General features: G+C 48.8%; 1 pseudogene; it reads right to left on the bottom strand.

Annotated features, from left to right (window-relative positions):
- Nucleotides 1-546: 546 nt before the first annotated feature.
- LOC119921285 lies at nt 547-3,459 on the bottom strand (annotated as a pseudogene).
- Nucleotides 3,460-20,641: the final 17,182 nt, after the last annotated feature.

Below are 20,641 nucleotides of genomic sequence, written 5' to 3'. Positions count from 1 at the left end.
ATAAAGAGAGACAGTTCCTGCCCACACCAGGCTTACCATCTAGAATCGCGGAGACGGACATCAAAACAAGTAAACAGGCATTAATAATAATAATATAAATAAATAGAACTATAGATATATACACATCAAAAAAAGTAAATAGGCACGTTGAGGGCAATGGATGGACAACTGACAGATAAGGAATGATGAAGCAATAAATGCCCTTAAAGAATAAGGCAAGAACAAATACACACAATGTAAAAACAAACAAAACTAGATTCTGATTAGGACACAGAGGATAAAGGGGCAGAGAAGGAAGATCAGATACAATGCTCGTCCTCCATGGGGCTCACATTCTTAGAGGGCAGAAGAGCAGGTATCCTATCTCCATTTTCCAGAGGAGGACGTGTGCCAGATAGGTCAAGGAACTTGTCCAAGGTCACACATACATCAGGCCAGAGGCAGAGGCAAGAGTAGAATGCGATCTTCTGACTTCCAGTCTAACACTTCTTCCCCTCACCATGACGCCTCCCTTAATAAAACCCAAAAGAATGATATTTTTATTTTTCAGAACAGTTTCCCCCTAAAGAATTTCCTCAAGGAGGCCTTCATGTCCCGGTTCCTCAGACTGTAGATGAAGGGGTTCAGGGCCAGGAGCACCAAGGTGTAGACCACGGGCACTAGCACGTCCAGTGCTGAGGGGGAGTCTGAAGTCGGCTTTAAATGGGAGAAAATCCCAGTGGACGAAAATATGGTTATGTTATAACAGCGAGTTGGGGCAGGCAGGTGGAGAAGTGTTTGGTTCTGTCCTGCACGGATGAGATCCACAGCACGGAAGAGAAGATCTGAGAATAGGAAACCCTCATGAATAGGAAACATCCGAAAACCAACGTGACGCTAACGCCTACCAGGACCAAATCCGACACGATGGAGGGAGAGCAGGACAGGGTCAATAACCGAGGATGTCACAGAAGAACTGGCGGATCACGTTAGAGTCACAAAAAGGCGAGAGAAAGATGTTGACGGTGTGCAAGAACCTGGAGAGATCCCCGCTGAGCCAAGAGGTTGCGGCCATCTTCCCACACGCCCCTTGGTCCATGATGACCTCGTAGCGCAGGGGTTGGCAGAAGGCCACATAGCTGTCACAGGACACCGCCATAAGCAGGGCGATCTCCAGTGAAGCAAAACAAGTGAAAAAATAAAGTTGAGCAGCACAGCCCAGGAAGGAAATGTATCTACGGTAGGTCAGGGAGTTGTGGATGGATTGGAGGATAGTGACGGAGATGTAGCATAGGTTGAGGACAGACAAGTACCTGAGGAAGACGTACATGGGGGTTTGGAGGCACCGATCGAGGGCAGTGACGGCGACAATGAGGAAATTCCCCATCAGGGCTGCCAGGTAGACCAGGATGAACAGCGCGCATGGAATAGCTGCAGCTCCCAGACCTCCAAGAATCCCAGCAGGAGGAATTCCCTCACCATGGAGATGTACAATATAACAATAAACAGTCACATTCCCTGACCACAACTGGCTTGCGGTCTAGAGGGGGAGACAGTTATTAATATCAATAAATAAAATTACAGATATATACATCAGTGCCGTGGGGAGGGGACGGGAGATGATTAAAGGGAAGAAGTGAGGGCGATGCAGAAGGGAGCGGGAGAAGAGGAAAGGGGGGCTTAGTCAGCGAAGACCTCTTGGAGGAGATGAGCTTTCAATAAGGCTTTGAGGGCGGTTGGGGGAGTAATGGGTGAGAAAGACAAGCTTCCTTTCTTTGCCCCGAAAATCCTCCACCTTGTGATTTTTGGGGGCCCAATTGGGCTGGGAAAGGGGAAGGGAAATGATGCTGTGGGTGTCACAACACAGTAAGGATAGGAAATAATGAGATCTCATTTTTTTGCAGAGCACTTTTACATTTCCAAAGGACTTTCATGTCAGTGATCTCATTTCAGCCTCACAAGAGATGGGAGTGATCACCTGCATCACCTGCATCATTAGCTGGGTTCTAATCCCAACTCCGCCTCTTGTCTCCTATGTGTCTTTGGGCAAGCCACTTTATTTCTCAGTGCCTCAGTTACCTCGTCAATAAAAATGGGGATTAAGATTGTTAGTCCCACATGGGACAGTGACTGGTTCCAACCAGATTATCATGTAACTACCCAAGCATTTAGTACAGTGCTTGACACATTGTAAGCAATTAACAAGTATCATCATCTAGAAAATGGGTATTAAGACTGCGAGCTCATGTGGAACAGGGACTGTGTCCAACCTGATTAGCTTGTAACTACCCTAGCATTTAGAACGGTGCCTGTCACCTAGTAAGTGCTTAACAATACTATAAAAAAGAAAAGAATGGTCACTGTTATGAGGGAAGGGTGTGGAAACTGGGAGGTCAATGAAGGGTGAGAAGAGAGATAAGAGACAGGGAAAGATCTGTGAAGGTTGAGGAGAAAGACAAGAGACGAGGGGAGATCAGTGCAGGGCTAGGAACCATCAAAGGGGGCCACTGTCAGGGCAGAGAGAGGGAGCTTTTAATCTTGAGGAATGGATGCCTCCCAAGAACCCTCCCCAGGGCGGCCTTCATATCCGGGTTTATCAGGCTGCAGAGGGCAGAGCAGAGGGCAGGGGGCAGGGCAGGGGGCACCATGGTGTAGAACACGGACACCAACAGGTCCAGGATCGAAGGGGAATCTGACACGGGCTTGAGGTAGGCAATGGCGGCCGTAGAAAGGAAGACGGTGACGACTGTGATGTGAGGAAGGCAGGTGGAGAAGGCTTTGGCCCGGCCCTCGGCGGCCGGAATACTCAGCACGGCCCGGAAGATGCGCACGTACGAGACGACGATGGAGACGAAGGAGATCAAACCGAAGACTACACCAATGACCTCACTGACATCGATGACAACATGGTTTCCAGAACGAGAGGACTTCAGCAGGGATCGAACATCAGAGAAGAACTGCTGGACCTCATCGTGTCCGCAGAAGCCTAATGAGAATGTTCTCGCTGTGTACACTGCCCCAAACAGCCCAGGGCTGATCCCAGGAGGCGGTAGCCATTTTTACGCAGGTCCCTCGGTCGACAATGACCCCATAGCGCAAAGGGTGGCAGATGGCCACGTAGCGGTCATAGGACATTGCCGTGAGGACAAACAGCTCTGAGCCGGCAAACAGGACGACCAGGAAAACCTGAGCCACACAGCCCCAATAACACATCGACCGTTGGTTGGTCAGGGAGTTGTGGATGGACTGGGGGACGGTGACAGAGATGAGGCAGAGGTCGAGGACGGACAGGTTCCTGAGGAAGAAGTACATGGGGGTGTGCAGGCGCCGGTCGAGGGCGGTGATAGCGACGATGAGGTGATTCCCAGACAGGATCGCCAGGTAGAACAGGAGGAACAGCGCGGCATGGACCAGCTGCAGCTCCCGGACCTCCGAGAATCCCAGGAGCAGGAATTCTGTTACAAGTGTGAGATTGGCCATTTGTTTGGAGAATCTGCAGGTTGTCTGAAGAGGCACAGAGAGGAGATTTATTTCCTCAAAGAAATCTGAAAAATCTCTACTATGAAATAGGGATTTAGTACTGTCCCATGATGATGATAATGGTATTTGTTAAGCACTTACTATGTGCCCAGCACTGTTCTACACACTGGGGTAGTTACAAGATAATCAGGTTGTTCCACTGCCTTAATTCCCATTTGAAAGATGAGGTTACTGAGGTCCAGAGAAGTAAAGTGACCTGCACAAGGTCACACAGTAGAGAAGCGGTGGAGGCAGGATTAGAACCCACCTCCTCTTACTCCCAAGCCGTGCCATTTTCACTCAGCCACGCTGCTTCTCTATGTGGGACATGGACTGTGTCCAACCCAATTTCCTTTTATCTACCCCAGAGCTCAATACAGTGCCTTGCACATAGTAAACACCTAGCAAATACCACGATTATTTATACTATTATTACTACAAGCAGCATGATGACGCTGGCAAGAGGTGCTTTCTCATCGCCATCACCTCAGCCCCCTCCAGACTCAGACTCACTGGAGCTGTCCAACATCGAGACAGTGACTGCAGAGAGATTCTGGACGTTCACTCTCTGTCCTCGTCCCCTCATCCGCTTTTGTGGCTGTGATGGGAAAGGCTCTGTGAAGTAACCTGTCCTCAGTAGTCCCATGATAACCTCAGGGTCCCCTCGGAGAAGGCACCCACTGTTTAGGGGTGATGGTTGAGGGGAGGGGGGTCCCCAGGGAGGATCAGCCCTGGGCTCGGCCCGAGAGACATGGGAGACTCTGGATCCCATGGGAGACATATTAATAATAATGATGATGGCATTTGTTAAGCGCTTACGATGTGCAAAGCACTGTTCTAAGCGCTCGGGAGGATGCAAGGTGATGAGGTTTTCCCACATGGGGCTCACAGTCTTAATCGTCATTTTACAGACGAGGTAACTGAAGCACAGAGAAGTTAAGTTACTTGCCCAAAGTCACACAGATGACAAATGGCAGAGCCGGGATTTGAACCCATGACCTCTGGCTCCCAAACCCATGCTTTTTCCATTGAGCCACGTTGCTTCCCATCTTCCCCGAGAGCTCAGATTGGGCTACTAATAATAGCTGTTCAATTCGTTAGGCTGTTACTGTGTGCCGAGCACTGTACTAAGCGCTGGGGTGGATACAATAATAATAACAATGGCATTTGTTAAGAGCTTACTATATGCCAGACACTGTACTAAGCATTGGACACAGTCCCTGTCCCACGTGGGACTCAAAGTCCCAAACGCCATTTTACAAATGAGGTAACTGAGGCAGAGAAAGTGAAATGACTTGTCCAAGGTCACCTCGCAGACAAGTAATGTTATCTTCTTCACTCAGGGAACAGTGGAGCATGTCCAAGAGGCCAAGCATCCTGATTATGCTGGACAGTTTAGTTGCCAGTTATTGTGTCCCCAGAGCAGTGATGGAGTCGGGGTCCATCCCTCCTACCCCCCGCCCCCGACTAAGGGTGGATAGCCTTGGATGAACTCTACACAATGTTGTGTATAATAACAGTAATAATGACTGTGGTGTTTGTTAAGTGCTTAGTATGTGCTAAGCACTGTACTAAGCGCTGGGGTGGAAACAAGCTAATGCATTTTGACACAGTCCCCGTCCCACATGGGGCTCACAGTCTTAAATACCCATTTTTCAGGTGACGGTACTGAGGCACAGAAAAGCCAAGAGACTTGCCGCATGTCGCACAGCAGACAAGTGGTGAACCTGGCCCATGCTCTATCCACTGGGCAACGCTTTCTTTATGGTGTGACCTGACATGCCCACGTGACGTCCAGTGCCTCAGGAGATCTAGTATCCATCAGAAACACCACTGGACACCACTGGTGTATCTGGTTTCCACCAAATACTGTCAATCACTCAAGCAATCGTATTTACTGAGCACTTACTGTGTGCAGAGCACCGTACTAAGCGCTTGGGAAGTACAAGTTGGCAACATATAGAGACAGTCCCAACCCAACAATGGGCTCAGAGTCTAGAAGGGGGAGACAGAGAACAAAACCGAAAATATTAACAAAATAAAATAAATAGAATAGATATGTACAAGTAAAATAAATAAATAAATACATAGAGTAATAAATATGTACAAATAGATATACATATACACAGGTGCTGTGGGGACGGGAAGGAGGTAAGCCGGGGGGGATGGAGAGGGAGACGAGGGGGAGAGGAAGTAGCAAGCTCAGTCTGGGAAGGTCTCCTGGATGAGGTGAGCTCTCAGTAGGGCCTTGAAGGGAGGAAGAGAGCTAGCTTGGAGGATGCTGGGAGGGAGGCCATGCCAGGCCAGTGGAATGACGTGAGCCGGAGGTCGATGGCGGGACAGGCGAGAACGAGGTACGGTGAGGAGATTAGCGGCAGAGGATCGGAGGGTGCGGGCTGGGCTGTAGAAGGAGAGAAGGGAGGTGAGGTAGGAGGGGGCGAGGTGATGGAGAGCCTTGAAGCCGAGAGTGAGGAGTTTCTGCCTGATGCGCAGATTGATTGGTAGCCATTAGAAATTTTTGAGGAGGGGAGTAACATGCCCAGAGCGTTTCTGTACAAAGGTAATCCGGGCAGCAGAGTGAAGTATAGACTGAAATGAGAAGAGACAGGAGGATGGGAAATCAGAAAGGAGGCTGCTGCGACAGTCCCGTCGGAATATGATGAAAGATTGAACAAGCAAGGTAGCAGTTTGGATGGAGAGGAAAGGGCGGAACCTGGACATGTTTTGGAGTTGAGATCGGTAGGGTTTGGTGACAGATTGGAAGTATGGGGTGAACGAGAGAGCAGAGTCGAGGATGACACCAAGGTTGCGGGCTTGTGAAACGGAAATGATGGTAGTGTCATCTACAGTGATGGTAAAGTAAGGCAGAAGAGAGGGTTTGGGTGGAAAGATAAGGAATTCAGTCTTGGACATATTGAGTTTTAGATAGCGGGAAGATATGCAGATGCAGATGTCCTGAAGGCAGGAGAATCTGGCATCCGTCACCTACAGTCCACGGAAACCGCCCTCTAAAGTCACCAATGACCTTCTGCTTGCCAAAGCGAATGGCTCACACTCTATCCTAATCTTCCTCGACCTCTCAGCTGCCATCGACACTGTGGACAACCCCCTTCTCCTCAACACGCTAGCCAAACTTGGCTTCACAGACTCTGTCCTCCTCTGGTTCTCTTATCTCTCCGGCCGTTCATTCTCAGTCTCTTTTGCAGGCTCCTCCTCCTTCTCCCATCCCCTTACTGTAGGGGTTCCTCGAGGGTCAGTTCTTGGTCCCCTTCTGTTCTCAATCTACACTCACTCCCTTGGTGACCTCATTCGCTCCCACGTCTTCAACTATCATCTCTACGCTGATGACACCCAGATCTACATCTCTGCCCCTGCTCGCTCTCCCTACCTCCATGCTCGCATATCCACCTTCTTTCAGGACATCTCCATCTGAATGCCTGTCTGCCATCTAAAGCTCAACATGTCCAAGACTGAACTCCTTGTCTTCCCTCCCAAACCCTGCCCTCCCCCTGACTTTCCCATCACTGTTGACGGCACTACCATCCTTCCCGACTCACAAGCCCGCAACCTTGGTGTCATCCTCGACTCCGCTCTCGCGTTCACCCCACACATCCAATCCGTCACCAAAACCTGCCGGTCTCAGATTCGCAACATTGTCAAGATCCGCCCTCTCCTCTCCATCCAAACCGCTACCCTGCTTGTTCAAGCTCTCATCATATCCCGTCTGGACTACTGCATAAGCCTCCTCTCCGATCTCCCATCCTCCTGCCTCTCCCCACTTCTATCCATATTTCACGCCGCTGCCCGGATTGTCTTTGTCCAGAAAAGCTCTGAGCATGTTACTCCCCTCCTCAAAAATCTCCCGTGGCTACCAATCAATCTGCGCATCAGGCAGAAACTTCTCACCCTGGGTTTCAAGGCTCTCCATCACCTTGCCCCTTCCTACCTCACCTCTCTTCTCTCTTTCTACAGCCCACCCCGCACCCTCTGCTCCGCTGCCGCTAGTCCCCTCACCGTGCCTCGTTCTCACTTGCCCCGCCGTCGACCTCCGGCCCACGCCATCCCCCTGGCCTGGAATCCCCTCCCTTCGCACATCCACCACGCTATCTCTCTTCCTCCCTTCAAAGCCCTACTGAGAGCTCACCTCCTCCAGGAATCCTTCGCAGACTGAGCCCCCTCCTTCTTCTCCCTCTTCTCCCCTTCCCCATCCCCCCCGCCTTACCTCCTTCCCCACCCCACAGCACCTGTATATATGCATATATCCTTGTACGTATTTATTACTCTATTTATTTATTTATTTTATTTGTAAATATTTATTATATTTATTTTATTTTGTTAATATGTTTCATTTTGTTCTCTGTCTACCCCTTCTAGACTGTGAGCCCACTGTTGGGTACGGACCATCCCTATATGTTGCCAGCTTGTACTTCCCAAGCTCTTAGTACAGTGCTCTGCAAACAGTTAGCGCTCAATAAATACGATTGAATGAAAGAATGAATGAATGGAGGGAGATGAGAGCAAGGGCGGAGATGTAGATTTGGGTGTCATCAGTATAAAGATGATAGTTGAAGCCGTGGGAGTGAATGAGTTCACCAAGGGAGTGAGTGTAGATAGAGAACAGAAGCGGACAAGAACTGACCCGTGAGGAACCTCTACATTAAGGGGTTGGGAAGGGGAGGAGGAGCCCGCAAAGGTGACTGAGAATGAACGGCTGGAGAGATGAGGACCACCAGGAGAGGACAGAGTCTTTGAAGCCAAGGTTGGATAGCGTGTTGAGAAAGGAGTGATCCACAGTGTCGAAGGCAGCTGAGAGGTCGAGGACGATTAGGACAGGGTAGGGGACATTGGATGTGGCAAGAAGGCCGTCATTGGTGACCTTTGAGAGGGCAGTTTCGGTGGAGTGTAGAGGACGGAAGCCAGATTGGAGGGGGTCAAGGAGAGAGTTGGCGTTGAGGAATTCGAGGCAGCGAGTGTAGAAGACTCATTAAAGGAGGTTGGAAAGGAAGGGTAGGACTGAGATAGGGCGATAACTAAAAAGGGAGGAGGAGTAAAGAGTGTTTTTTTAGGATGGGGGAGACGTGGGCACGTTTGATGGCAGAGTGGAAAGAAGCAGTGGAGAGTGAGCGATTGAAGATGGAAACTAAGTAGGGGAGGAGGGAAGGGGCGAGAGGTTTCATTAGATGCGAGTGAATGGGGTCTGAAGCACATGTGGATGGAGTAGCACTTCTGAGGACGGAGGAGATCTCATCTGAAGATACTGCTGGGAAGGATGGGATAGTATTGGAGAGGGTTGTGGGGGGCATAGAGAATGGGGAGGGATGACTTTGCGGAGCGACAGGGACGTCAATCAAACACTCATATTTATGGAGCACTTACTGCATGCAGAGCAGTGTACTAAATTCTTGAGAAACTACACTTTAACAAGAAAGCAGACACAATTCCTACCCACAATGAGCTTACGGTCTAGCATCATCATCAATCGTATTTATTGAGCGCTTACTATGTGCAGAGCACTGTACTAAGCGCTTGGGAAGTACAAATTGGAAGCATATAGAGACAGTCCCTACCCAACAGTGGGCTCACAGTCTAAAAGGGGGAGACAGAGAACAAAACCAAACATACTAACAAAATAAAATAAATAGAATAGATATGTACAAGTAAAATAAATAAATAAATAAATAGAGTAATAAATATGTGCAAGCATATATACATATATACAGGTGCTGTGGGGAAGGGAAGGGAAGGAGGTAAGATGGGGGGGATGGAGAGGGGACGAGGGGGAGAGGAAGGAAGGGACTCAGTCTGGGAAGGCCTCCTGGAGGAGGTGAGCTCTCAGTAGGGCCTTGAAGGGAGGAAGAGAGCTAGCTTGGCGGATGGGCAGAGGGAGGGCATTCCAGGCCCGGGGGATGACGTGGGCCGGGTGTCGATGGCGGGACAGGCGAGAACGAGATACGGTGAGGAGGTTAGCGGCGGAGGAGCGGAGGGTGCGGGCTGGGCTGTAGAAGGAGAGAAGAGAGGTGACGTAGGAGGGGGCGAGGTGATGGAGAGCCTTGAAGCCCAGGGTGAGGAGTTTCTGCCTGATGCGCAGATTGATTGGTAGCCACTGGAGATTTTTGAGGAGGGGAGTAGCATGTCCTAGCTACTGCCAGAGGGAGTTTAAGAACTTGCCTGCATTGCGTATCACAACAACACAAAGGCTACACAAACCCTTTTTTCTCATTGGACATGGTTTCCCCCAAACTGTGCCCAGGGAATGTGACTTCCTTAATTGAATGTGGAATGCACTAAAGACGCAGGTCAATCAATAAATAGTATTTGAGGGTGAAGCAGTGTTGCCTAGTGGAAAGAGCCCGGGCCTGAGAATTAGAGGATCTGGATTCTAATCCTGGCTCTGCCACCTGACATATATTCATTCATTCAATCATATTTATTAAGCGCTTATTGTGTGTAGAGAACTAAGCTCTTGGGAGAATACAATACAACAATAATCAGTCACATTCCCTGCCCACAGTGAGCTTCATGTCTGGAGTGGGGGAGACAGTTATCAATGCAAATAAATTAAATTGCAGATAATTTTTTCAGCTGGGCTACCTTGAGCAAATCACAACCCCTCTGCCTCAGTGAGCTCATCTGTAAAATGGGGATTAAGACTGTGAGCCCTATGAACTACAGGGACCGTGTCCAACCTTATAAACTTGTATCTGCCCCAGCATTTAGAACATGCTTGACTCACAGTAAGTGCTTCACAAATATGATAATAATAATAACAATAACAATGATAATAATAATAATAGTAATAATAATAATAATAATAATAATAATAATAAATATTAAGTCAATGAGACTTGGACAATTTTGTTGCTGGGTGTCCCAAGAGAAAATGGGTGATGGCTAGGTAAATGCTATAGATATTTTTCACCACTACCATCAGTGTATCGATACTTAACATTTTAATGTGTTGAGTAATAGGCGGCGGCTGCGCGGAAGATTCTGTAACCATGGAGGGCCCACATTAATCAAAGCGGGGACATCCCCATCCTGTGTGGGCCGTTATCTCCTCATAACAGCATGTGAACAGGGATTAGTGAAACTAACCAGACCATGAAAGACAGAGGGAGAAATTTAACTCAGGATCTAGGAATACCAAGGTTTCGCGCGCGTGGGAATCCTTTGTATAGCTCGGAGAGGGAACCAAATAAAAGAGGAAGAAGCGGCTGGGATCGGGGCCGTTTGTCCCGAGTTGATGCACGAGTTGATGCAGCAGCCCGGCAGGCTGCTAGGGACAGTGAGGCCAAGGGGATCGAAGTCGGGTTGTAAGAGGTTTACCGTTGTCTTGGCATTGAACGCCACCTGCACACCCCATTTCACCCGCAGAGCTCTGGTAAGGTCGAGAGGGCAAACCGGGAACTTAAGACAATGTTGGGTAAACTTTGCATGGAAACTCACTTGCGCTGGACGCATATTTTGCCTCTGGCATTATTGTATTTGCGGTGTCGTCTCCGGAAAGACCTCGGTCCGTCTCCATTTGAACTCTTGTTTGGACACTGTTTCTAGACTGTAAGCCTGTTGTTCGGTAGGGACAGTCTCTATATATTGCCAACTTGTACTTCCCACGCGCTTAGTACAGTGCTCTACACAAAGTAAGCGCTCAATAAGTACAATTGAATGAATGAATGGACAGGCCCCACCAGCCTTTGGTCCTCTTGCACCCTCCCGTGTTACCCTGGTAGACGGGCAGGAAAATCTGGCTCGTTATTTGTACAACCTGCAAACAGCCCTCGAAGAGGGCGGGCATTTTCCAGCAGACTGCCCCCGTTGACCGTGAACTACACCCCTTTTCTCCCGGAGATTGGGTTTGTATTCACCAGATGGCGGGGCGTCACTCTCTCGCCTCCTTTTAGGAGGGCCCCTTTCTGGTCCTCCTAAGCACTTTCTCGGCAGTCTGTGTCGCTGAAAGACCGTCATTGATCCATCACTCACAGGTCAAGACGGCCGTTGTGGACGAGTCCCCGGAGGAGTAGTGTGCAGAGGCCCCCAATCCTTCACCCCTTCCAGCGCTGCGCCTATGCCGCACCATCTCCGGATGGACAACCGCCCCGGCAGGAGGAGTTGCTGGCTACTGCTACGCGAGGAGGACTGCGCTTGTTACATCTGCAAACCGAATCCGTTCAATTCCGGCTGGCGGTGGACCAGATGCTGATCTGCCAGGGGGGAATATGTGCCTTCATTAATGTCAGCAACGGAGATTGTTTTCTAAACTTGTTGTCTAACCATCCCCAATGTCTTAGAGTCTTTTCAGGTCTCGCGGGACTCCCTGACAAACATTTCCAGAACAGCGGCCGGCATTCGCAAGGGTTTCTCCACCGGTTGGTCAACGGTCTCCTGGTTCGGCGACTGGCTTAGTTCCTGGTTCACACAAGCCCCAAGATGGTTCATCGGCTTGCTACCTCAGATGACACAGACTCTCATCCCGATCCTGATCATCCTCTTCGTTTTGGGCTGCGCCTACAAATGCCTGACACGCAGAGTCGAGTCCATGATGACCCTTCGATATGAACAGTTGTCTCCGAACGACATCGCCGACGGCTACTACTCGATGAACTATATCCGTGATCCACAGGTGACTTAGATGTCACCTAGGATCAAAGGGGGAAATGTTGAGAAATAGGCGCCGGCCGCACAGAAGATTCTGTAACTGTAGAGGGCCTACATTAATCAAAGCAGGGACATCTCCATCCTGTGTGGGCCGTTATCGCCTGATAACAACCTGCTAACAGGTATTGGTGACACTAACCAGACCATGAAAGACAGAGGGGTTAACTCCATTATCTCCTGATAATAGGGATTCTGTCACTAACCAGACCATGACAGACCAAGGAGGGTAAACGTAACTCAGGATCTAGGAATACCAAGGTTTCGCGAGCGCGGGAACCCTTTGTGTAGCTCGGAGAGGGAACCAAATAAAAGAGGAAGAAGCGGCTGGGATCGGGGCTGCTTGTCACTCGTACCCCATCCCGAGGTGAACGAGCAGACTGTCACCTTTCCTCCTTTCGCTGATCTATGACTTACTACTGTCTTCGAGTCGTTCTTGACCCAGTCAGGGGTACGAACCCTTGCCTCACTCCACCCGCCGTAGTCACCCAGCCACGGTTGGTCATGTGGAAATCGTTTTATTCCTAACAAATGGTATGGCTTAAGGACTATGTCTTAGGCACTGGGGTAAATACAAGCTAATCAGGTTGGACACAGTCCCTGCATTGGTCTCATAGTCTTAATATCCATTTCACAGATGGGATAACCGACTTCCAGAGGGTTTCTGAGTGCAGGACACTGTACCTGGACACTGGGGGGAATCTGGGAGCAACAGAAGTCACCCTTATCCTTGAAAGTTCATAGGCTAGTGAGGGAGGCCGATACAACTTGAATTTGCACCATAGGAACAGGAGTCAAAACATACATAAAACCCATCTGAAAAGTAGAAGTGAATGAATAAGAAAAGATCTCCCATCCTCGTGTCTCTCTCCACTTCAATCCATACTTCATGCTGCTGCCCGGATTATCTTTGTCCAGAAACGCTCTGGGCATATCACTCCCCTCCTCATAAATCTCCGGTGGCTACCAATCAATCTGCGCATCAGGCAGAAACTCCTCGACCTGGGCTTCAAGGCTCTCCATCACCTCGCCCCCTCCTACCTCACCTCCCTTCTCTCTTTCTACAGCCCAGTCCGCACCCTCCGCTCCTCCACCGCTGATCTCCTCACCGTACCTCGCTCTCGCCTGTCCCGCCATCGACCCCCAGCCCACGTCATCCCCCGGGCCTGGAATGCCCTCCCTCTGCCCATCCGCCCAGCTAGCTCTCTGCCTCCCTTCAAGGCCCTGTTGAGAGCTCACCTCCTCCAGGAGGCCTTCCCAGACTAAACCCCTTCCTTCCTCTCCCCCTCGTCCCCCTCTCCATCCCCCACATCTTACCTCCTTCCCTTCCCTTCCCCACAGCACCTGTATATATATATATATATATATATATATATATGTTTGTACATATTTATTACTCTATTTATTCATTTATTTATTTATTTTATTTGTACATATCTATTCTATTTATTTTATTTTGTTAGTATGTTTGGTTTTGTTCTCTGTCTCCCCCTTTTAGACTGTGAGCCCACTGTTGGGTAGGGACTGTCTCTATATGTTGCCAATTTGTACTTCCCAAGCTCTTAGTACAGTGCTCTGCACATAGTAAGCGCTCAATAAATGCGATTGATGATGATGATGATAAGAAATGCGCTATACTGATGAACATACGAGCTGATGGGATGACTTGGGAATTGTTCTTTGAGTTCTCAGTCTCGTCTATCTCACCGCTGAGCTGTCGGCCGCGTCCTGCCTCTGGCGTGGAACACCCTCCCTCTTCATATCCGACAGACGAACGCTCTCCCCACCTTCAAAGCCTTTTTGAAGGCACATCTCTTCCAGGAAACCTTCCCCAACTACGCCCTTATCGACTCTTTTCCCACTCCCTTGTACTTAGATTTTCTCCCATTATTCACCCCTCCCACAGCCCCACAGCACTTACGTCCATATCCATAATTCATTTACTTTATATAATGCCCTTCTCCCCCTCTAGACTGTAGGCTCCCGCTGTACTGTACTCTCCCAAGCGCCTAGTAAAGTGCTTTGCGCACAGTAAGCTCTTAATAAATATCATTGATTGATTGATTGATTCATTGAGATGGGGGTTAAGATATTTATTATCACACGCTTCTCCTAAACAGCCTTTTACTACTGTCAGTGAAAGAGTATTGAGTTGTACAGGGGGTTGATGTGATTCGATCGTGGCACCTCTCGTAGTGTGACGTCTGTTTAATAATGATGATGACATTTGTTAAGTGCTTACTATGTGCAAAGCATTGTTCTAGTCCTTCATCCTCGGATCTGAAAGGCTCGGGTAAGGCCCTAGCATCTCAGAACAAGTGGGCAGAAAGCGTTTCTTTGCTTCCTCATTCGTGGCCCAAGAATGAAGAGCAGAACAGGAAGAACTTATCTCAGGGCACGGGCTGCAAGGAAACACGGGAGAACGTTGAACTGACTTTTCTGAATCCTCTTGTTATTTCAACGTGATCTCATTGGGCATCGAGGTCTGTAATGCACAGATCTCCTCCTCTAGAAAGGAACGAAGACCAACTTCCTTCCAGTCTCCCGCTACGCTGGAACAGGTCGGAAAGCTATGTGATTGGCTTGGATTGCGGTTCAAAGACTGGGAGATGGGGATGATGGGTAATAAGTGTCAAGAGTTTGTTGAGGGGATGAGGATCAGGACCTTTTCTTTTCTAGCGTTCAGGGCTCTGGGAACCCAGGAATGAGAGGAGGTCCTGAGGGATGGGATGGGGAATTCAGACTTTAATTAGTCCTTAATTAATTGGTCCTTCCGTGGCCCAGATTCGAGGAGGATGGAGACGTATGTTTTGGGCTTAGGATCCAAGCTTGGTGCCCAGAAGCTCAGAGGTTCCATTGAACAGCAGAGCAAGGGAAACCCGACACAGAGAAAGAAGTAATTGATCAGAGTTTTGTAAGATCAGTGATTCTATCACACGAATGTCTCCTTATTGATAATAATAATAATAATAATACATAATGGTAGTTGTTAGGTGCTATGTGCCAGCCACTGTACTAAGCACCAGCTCTCTCAAGCACTTACTGCAATGTTCTGCATAGGTAAGGGCTCAATAAATACCACTGATTGACCTATGAGCAAGGGTACATCTCTTTAGTTGAACAACAGTCCACCCAAAATGTCTCCCAGGGCGTTCTTCAGGTCCCTGTTCCTCAGACTGTAGATGACAGGGTTCAGGGCGGGGGAAACGACGGAATAAAACATGGACAGACGAAGCTCAAGAAATGGTGAACTGTTCGATCTCGGATTCAGAAAGGCCACAGCACCGGTTAAGAGGAAAACCGAGAGCACGGCGAGGTGCGGCAGACAGGTGGAGAAGACTCGTGGCCGGCCCCGAACCGAGCGGATCTTCAGCACGGCCGAAAAGATGTGAGCGTACGAGACGACTCTGGAGACAGAGCAGAAGAAGCAGAGACCCAAAATGAAGCCCGTGACTCCCAGTTCTCGGACTATCACACTGGGATCAGAGAGCGCCGGGAGCTGGGGGATGTTGCAGAAGAACTGGCAGATAGCGTTGGACCGCAGATGGATGGGGAAGGTGGCAGCCGTGTGCATGGGGCCGGAGAGGCCCCCCCCGCCCGAGCCAGGAGGCGGCTGACATCTTCCCACAGGCCCCTCTGCTCATGATGATCTCACAGCACAGGGGGAGAAAGATGGCCACGTAGCTGTCGTAGGACATCTCCGTGAGGAAGGGCATCTCGGCAGAAGCCAAAACATAAAGTAAAACACTTGGAGGACACAGCCTACGAAAGAGATGGATCTATTGTTGGTCAGGGAATTGACGGCGTTGGGGATGGTGACACAGATGAGGCAGAGGTCGAGGACGGACAAGTTCCTGAGGAAGAAGTAGGGTGTGGAGGGGCCTGTCGAGGGCGATGACGATGGTGACAGGAGATTCCCTGTCAGTGCCGCCATGTAGACCAGGAGGAACAGCGCGGCGTAGACCAACTGCAGCTCCCGGACTTCCGAGAATCCCAGCAGGAGGAATTCCCTCACTGCCATGCGATTGGCCAGGGCCGTCCCATCAGTACCTGGAAGGAAAATGGGACGGATTGGCAGAGTTAAACGGTCTGGCCAGCAGCTCTCACAATAAATATGCGATCACTGCCAAATCAGTTGATTAGTGGCTCAATCCATCAACTGCATTTAAGGAGCGTTTACTGCGTGCAGAGCCCTGTATTAAGCGCTTGTGAGAGTACCCTATAACGATAAAACATACACATTCCCTGGCCATAACGAGCTTACAGTCTAGTATCTCCTTGTCATTAGCAGAGGGGGTCTAAAAATCTGAATGATTTGTGTATCTTAATACGACCAAGGCTGCACAAATCCATTTTTCCTCCACTGGGAAAATGGTTTCACCCGAACTGTGCCCAGAGAACGTGTCTTCCTTAAGTGAGTATGGAATGTTCCAAAAACGCAGTCAATCAATGGTATTTGAAGATGAAAGAGTATGGCCTAGTGGAAGGATTCAGAGGACCTGTATTCTAATCCTGCTGTGCCACCTGTCTTCTGGGTGACATTGGGCAAGTCATTTCACTTCTTTTATGCCTCAGTTGCCTCATCTGTAATAATAATAATAATTATGGCTTTTGGTAACCGCTTCTATGTGCCGAGCACTTTTCTAAGCACCAGGGTAGTCACGAGGTAAACAGGGTGTCCCACATGGGGCTCACAGACTTCATCCCTATTTCTCTGAGGCCCAGAGAAGTTAAGAGACTTGCCCAATGTCACACAGTTGATAATTGGTGGAGGGGGGAGTAGAACCCACGACCACTGACTCGCAAGCCCATGCTCTTTCCTCTAAGCCACACTGCTTCCTAGAATTTTCCAGAATCTAATCTGTAAAATGTGGATTAAGACTTTGAGCCTCAATAAGGGTCAGGGACTGGGTCTAGCCTGATTAACTTGTATCCACCCCGGTGTTTAAAATAGTTATTGAATTATAGTGAGCACTTAACAGATATGACAACAATAATAATTAGTAATGTCCAACGAGACTTTGACAAATTGTTGTTGGGTTTCCCAAGAGGAAATGGGTGATGTCTAGATATTTTTCACCACCAGAGAAATCTGGGAGCAACGGAAGTTACCCCTACCTTTGAGAGTTCATAAGACAGTGAATGAAACGTACAGAACATGAATTTGCACAGTAGGAATAGGAGTCAATGCATAAATAAAACTCAACTAAAATTTGTAATGGATGAATAAGAAATGCACTATGCAGGTGAACAAACGAGTGATAATCGTTTGAAATCTCAATCTGGTCTATCTCGCTGCTGGCCTCTTGACCACTTCCTGCCTTTGATGTGGAATGCCCTCCCTCTTCATATTCGACCGACAATCACCCTCTCCACCTTCAAAGACATACTGAAGGTGCATGTCTTCCAAGATGCCTTCTCCGACTAAGCCCTCATTTCCTCTTCTCTCACTCCCTTCAGTGTCGCCCCTGCATTTGGATTTGCATCCTTCACTCACTCCTCCCTCAGCTCCAACGACACGTATGTCCATATCCATAATTTATTTACTTATAATAATGTTCATCTCCCTCTCTAGACTGTACGCTTGTGTGGGCTGGGAACAGGTCTCCCACCCCTGATCTACTGTACTCTCCCAAGTTCATAGTATAGTGCTCGGCCCACAGTAAGCGTTCAAAAAACACCACTGATTGAATGATTCATTGAGATGGTTGTCAAGAAATTGATTATCACCCTCTAGAATGTTAGCTCGTTGTAGGCAGGGAATGTGGCTGCTTCTTGTTATATTGTACTCTACCAAGCACTTAGTACAGTGCTTTGCTCACAGTCAGTCCCCAATAAATACGATTAAATGAATAAATGAATATGCTTCCTGTAAGTAGACTGTTGCTGTTGTCAAAGAAAGAGTACTGAGAAAGACAGGTGGTTGATGGGATTTGGTCATGGTACCTTTCGTAGTGCGATGACTGCATGAATCCTTCATCCTAGGAACTGAAAGATTCTCATAGGGCCCTGGAATCTCAGGACAAATGGGCTCTCACTCGTGGCCCAGTGAAGAAGAGCAGAACGGGAAGAACTTACCTCACGGCACGGGCTGCGAGGAAACATGGGAGAATCGGTGAACTGATTTTCCTGAATCCTCCCGTTACTCCCCCGCCACCTCACTGGGCACCGAGATCTGTAATTCACAGATTTTCTCCTCTCCCATTCACTCAGCGATCTTATCTGTAGAAAAGTAGATCAGGGATATGGAAACCGGAAGAGAGATTTATGACTCTCAGTTGAGGAGGAATGGAAATCCATAAGAACGAAAACCAACTTTCTGTCAGTCTCCCGCTACACTAGAACAGGTCGGAAAGCTATGCGATTGGCTTGGATTGCAGTTGAAAGACTGGGAGATGGGGATAATGGGTAATAAGTGTCAGGATTTTGTTGAGTGGATGAGGATCATGTCCTTTCCTTTTCAAGCGTTCAGGGTTCTGGGAACCCTGGAATAAGAGGAAGTTCTGAGGGATGGGATGGGGGAATTCAGACTTTAATTAGTCCCATTGTACAGAACAATAGATTTGGTCCTTCTGTGGCCCAGATTTCAGGAGAATGGAGATGTGGATTTGTGGCTGTTGATCCAGGGATGGTGCCCAGATGCCCAGACGTTCAATTAACAGCAGATCAAGGGAACATCGCCCCAAATACAGAAGTAATTGTTCAAAGCTTTGTAAGATCAGTGATTCTATCACGGAAATATCCCTTCGCTGGTACCTTGTGGTAGATGATATGCTCACCTCTTTGCCGTTAGTGGGTGCATGGTTTCTTTGAGGCATCACTCAGGTGCTGATCATTGATATCTTCCTATTTTATGTGATATTTGATAATCACTTACGGTGTGCTGAGCACTGTTCTAAGCGCTGGAGTAGATACAAAATAATCGGTCCCCAAGGGGCTCCAGGTCTAAGAGGGAGAACAGGGATTGAATCCCCATTTTGCAGTTGAGGAAACGGAAGCACAGAGAAGTTAGGTGAGTTGCCCACGGTCACACAGCAGGGAAGTGGCAGAGACGGGATCAGAACCCAGGTCTTCCACCACTCAGGCCCGTATTGTAACCACTAGGCAACACTGACTTTCATTCATTCATTCATTCATTCATTCATTCAATCAATCGTATTTATTGAGTGCTTACTGTGTTCAGATCACTGTCCTAAGCGCTTGGAAAGTACAAGTCGGCAACATATAAAGAGATGGTCCCTACCCAACAATCAGCTCACAGTCTAAAAGGAGGAAACACACAACAAAGCAAGTAGACAGGTGTCAAAACCTTCAGAATAAATATAATTAGAGCTCTATGCACATCATTAATAAAATAAAGTAGTAAATATGTAAAAATAAAATAGAGTAATAAATATGTACAAATATATACAAGTGTTTTGCGGAGGGGAAGGGGGTAGGGCAGAGGGAGGGAGTGGGGTCTCCTCCTGGGGAGTGGGGAGGAGAGGAGGAGAGGAAAACAGGGGCTCAGTCTGGGAAGGCGTCCTGGAGGAGGTGAGTTCTCATTAGTGCTTTGAAGAGAGGAAGAGAGCTAGTTTGGCGGTTGTGTGGAGGGAGGGCATTCTAGGCCAGAGGAAGGACTTGGGGCAGGGGTCGATGACGGGACAGGCGAGAAGGAGGCACAGTGAGGAGGTTAACAGCAGAGGAGCGGAGGGTGCGGGCTGGGCTTAGTGGGAGAGACGGGAGGTGAGGTAGTAGTAGTAGAGGTGATGGAGAGCTTTGAAGCCGGGAGTGAGGAGCTTTTGTTTGATTCGTAGTTGGTATGCAACTACTGGAGATTTTTGAGGAGGGGAGTGACATACCCAGAGCGTTTCTGTACAAAGACAATCCGGGCAGCAGAGTGAAGTATAGACTGAAGCGGGGAGAGACAGGAGGACGGGAGATCAGAAAGGAGGCCGATGGAGTAATCTAGTATCAATCCCGGTATAGGACGAGAGATTGAACCAGCAAGGTAGCGGTTTGGAAGGAGAGGAAAGGGCGGATCTTGGCGATGTTGTGGAGTTGAGACCGGTAGGTTCTGGTGATGGATTGGATGTGTGGGGAGTATAACAGAGCGGAGTCAAGGATGACACCAAGGTTGCGGGCTTGTAAAATGGAAAGGATGGAAGTGCCGTGTAGGGAGACGGGAAAGCCAGGGAGAGGATAGGGTTTGGAAGAGAAGACAAGGAACTCAGCCTTGGATATGTTAAGTTTTAGATTGCAGTCAGACATCCAGATGGAGATATCCTGAAGGCAGGAGGACATATGAGCCTGGAGTGAGGGAGAGAGCGCAGGAATGGAGGTGTAGACTTGGGTGTCATCGGCATAGAGATGATAGTTGGTCCGGCTTCTGGTCCGTCGGGAGGAGAGATCCTGGCGTCCTCGGGCAGGCTTCAGCCACACCCTCCCTCTGTCTTAGATTAAGGAATATGGAGCCATACTTTATTGGGGTATGCTGATGGTGTGAAGGAAC

This window comes from Tachyglossus aculeatus (assembly GCF_015852505.1).
Source record: "Tachyglossus aculeatus isolate mTacAcu1 chromosome 12 unlocalized genomic scaffold, mTacAcu1.pri SUPER_6_unloc_2, whole genome shotgun sequence".
NCBI classification, from domain to species: domain Eukaryota; kingdom Metazoa; phylum Chordata; class Mammalia; order Monotremata; family Tachyglossidae; genus Tachyglossus; species Tachyglossus aculeatus.
This window is presented reverse-complemented; position numbering and strand designations above follow the sequence as displayed.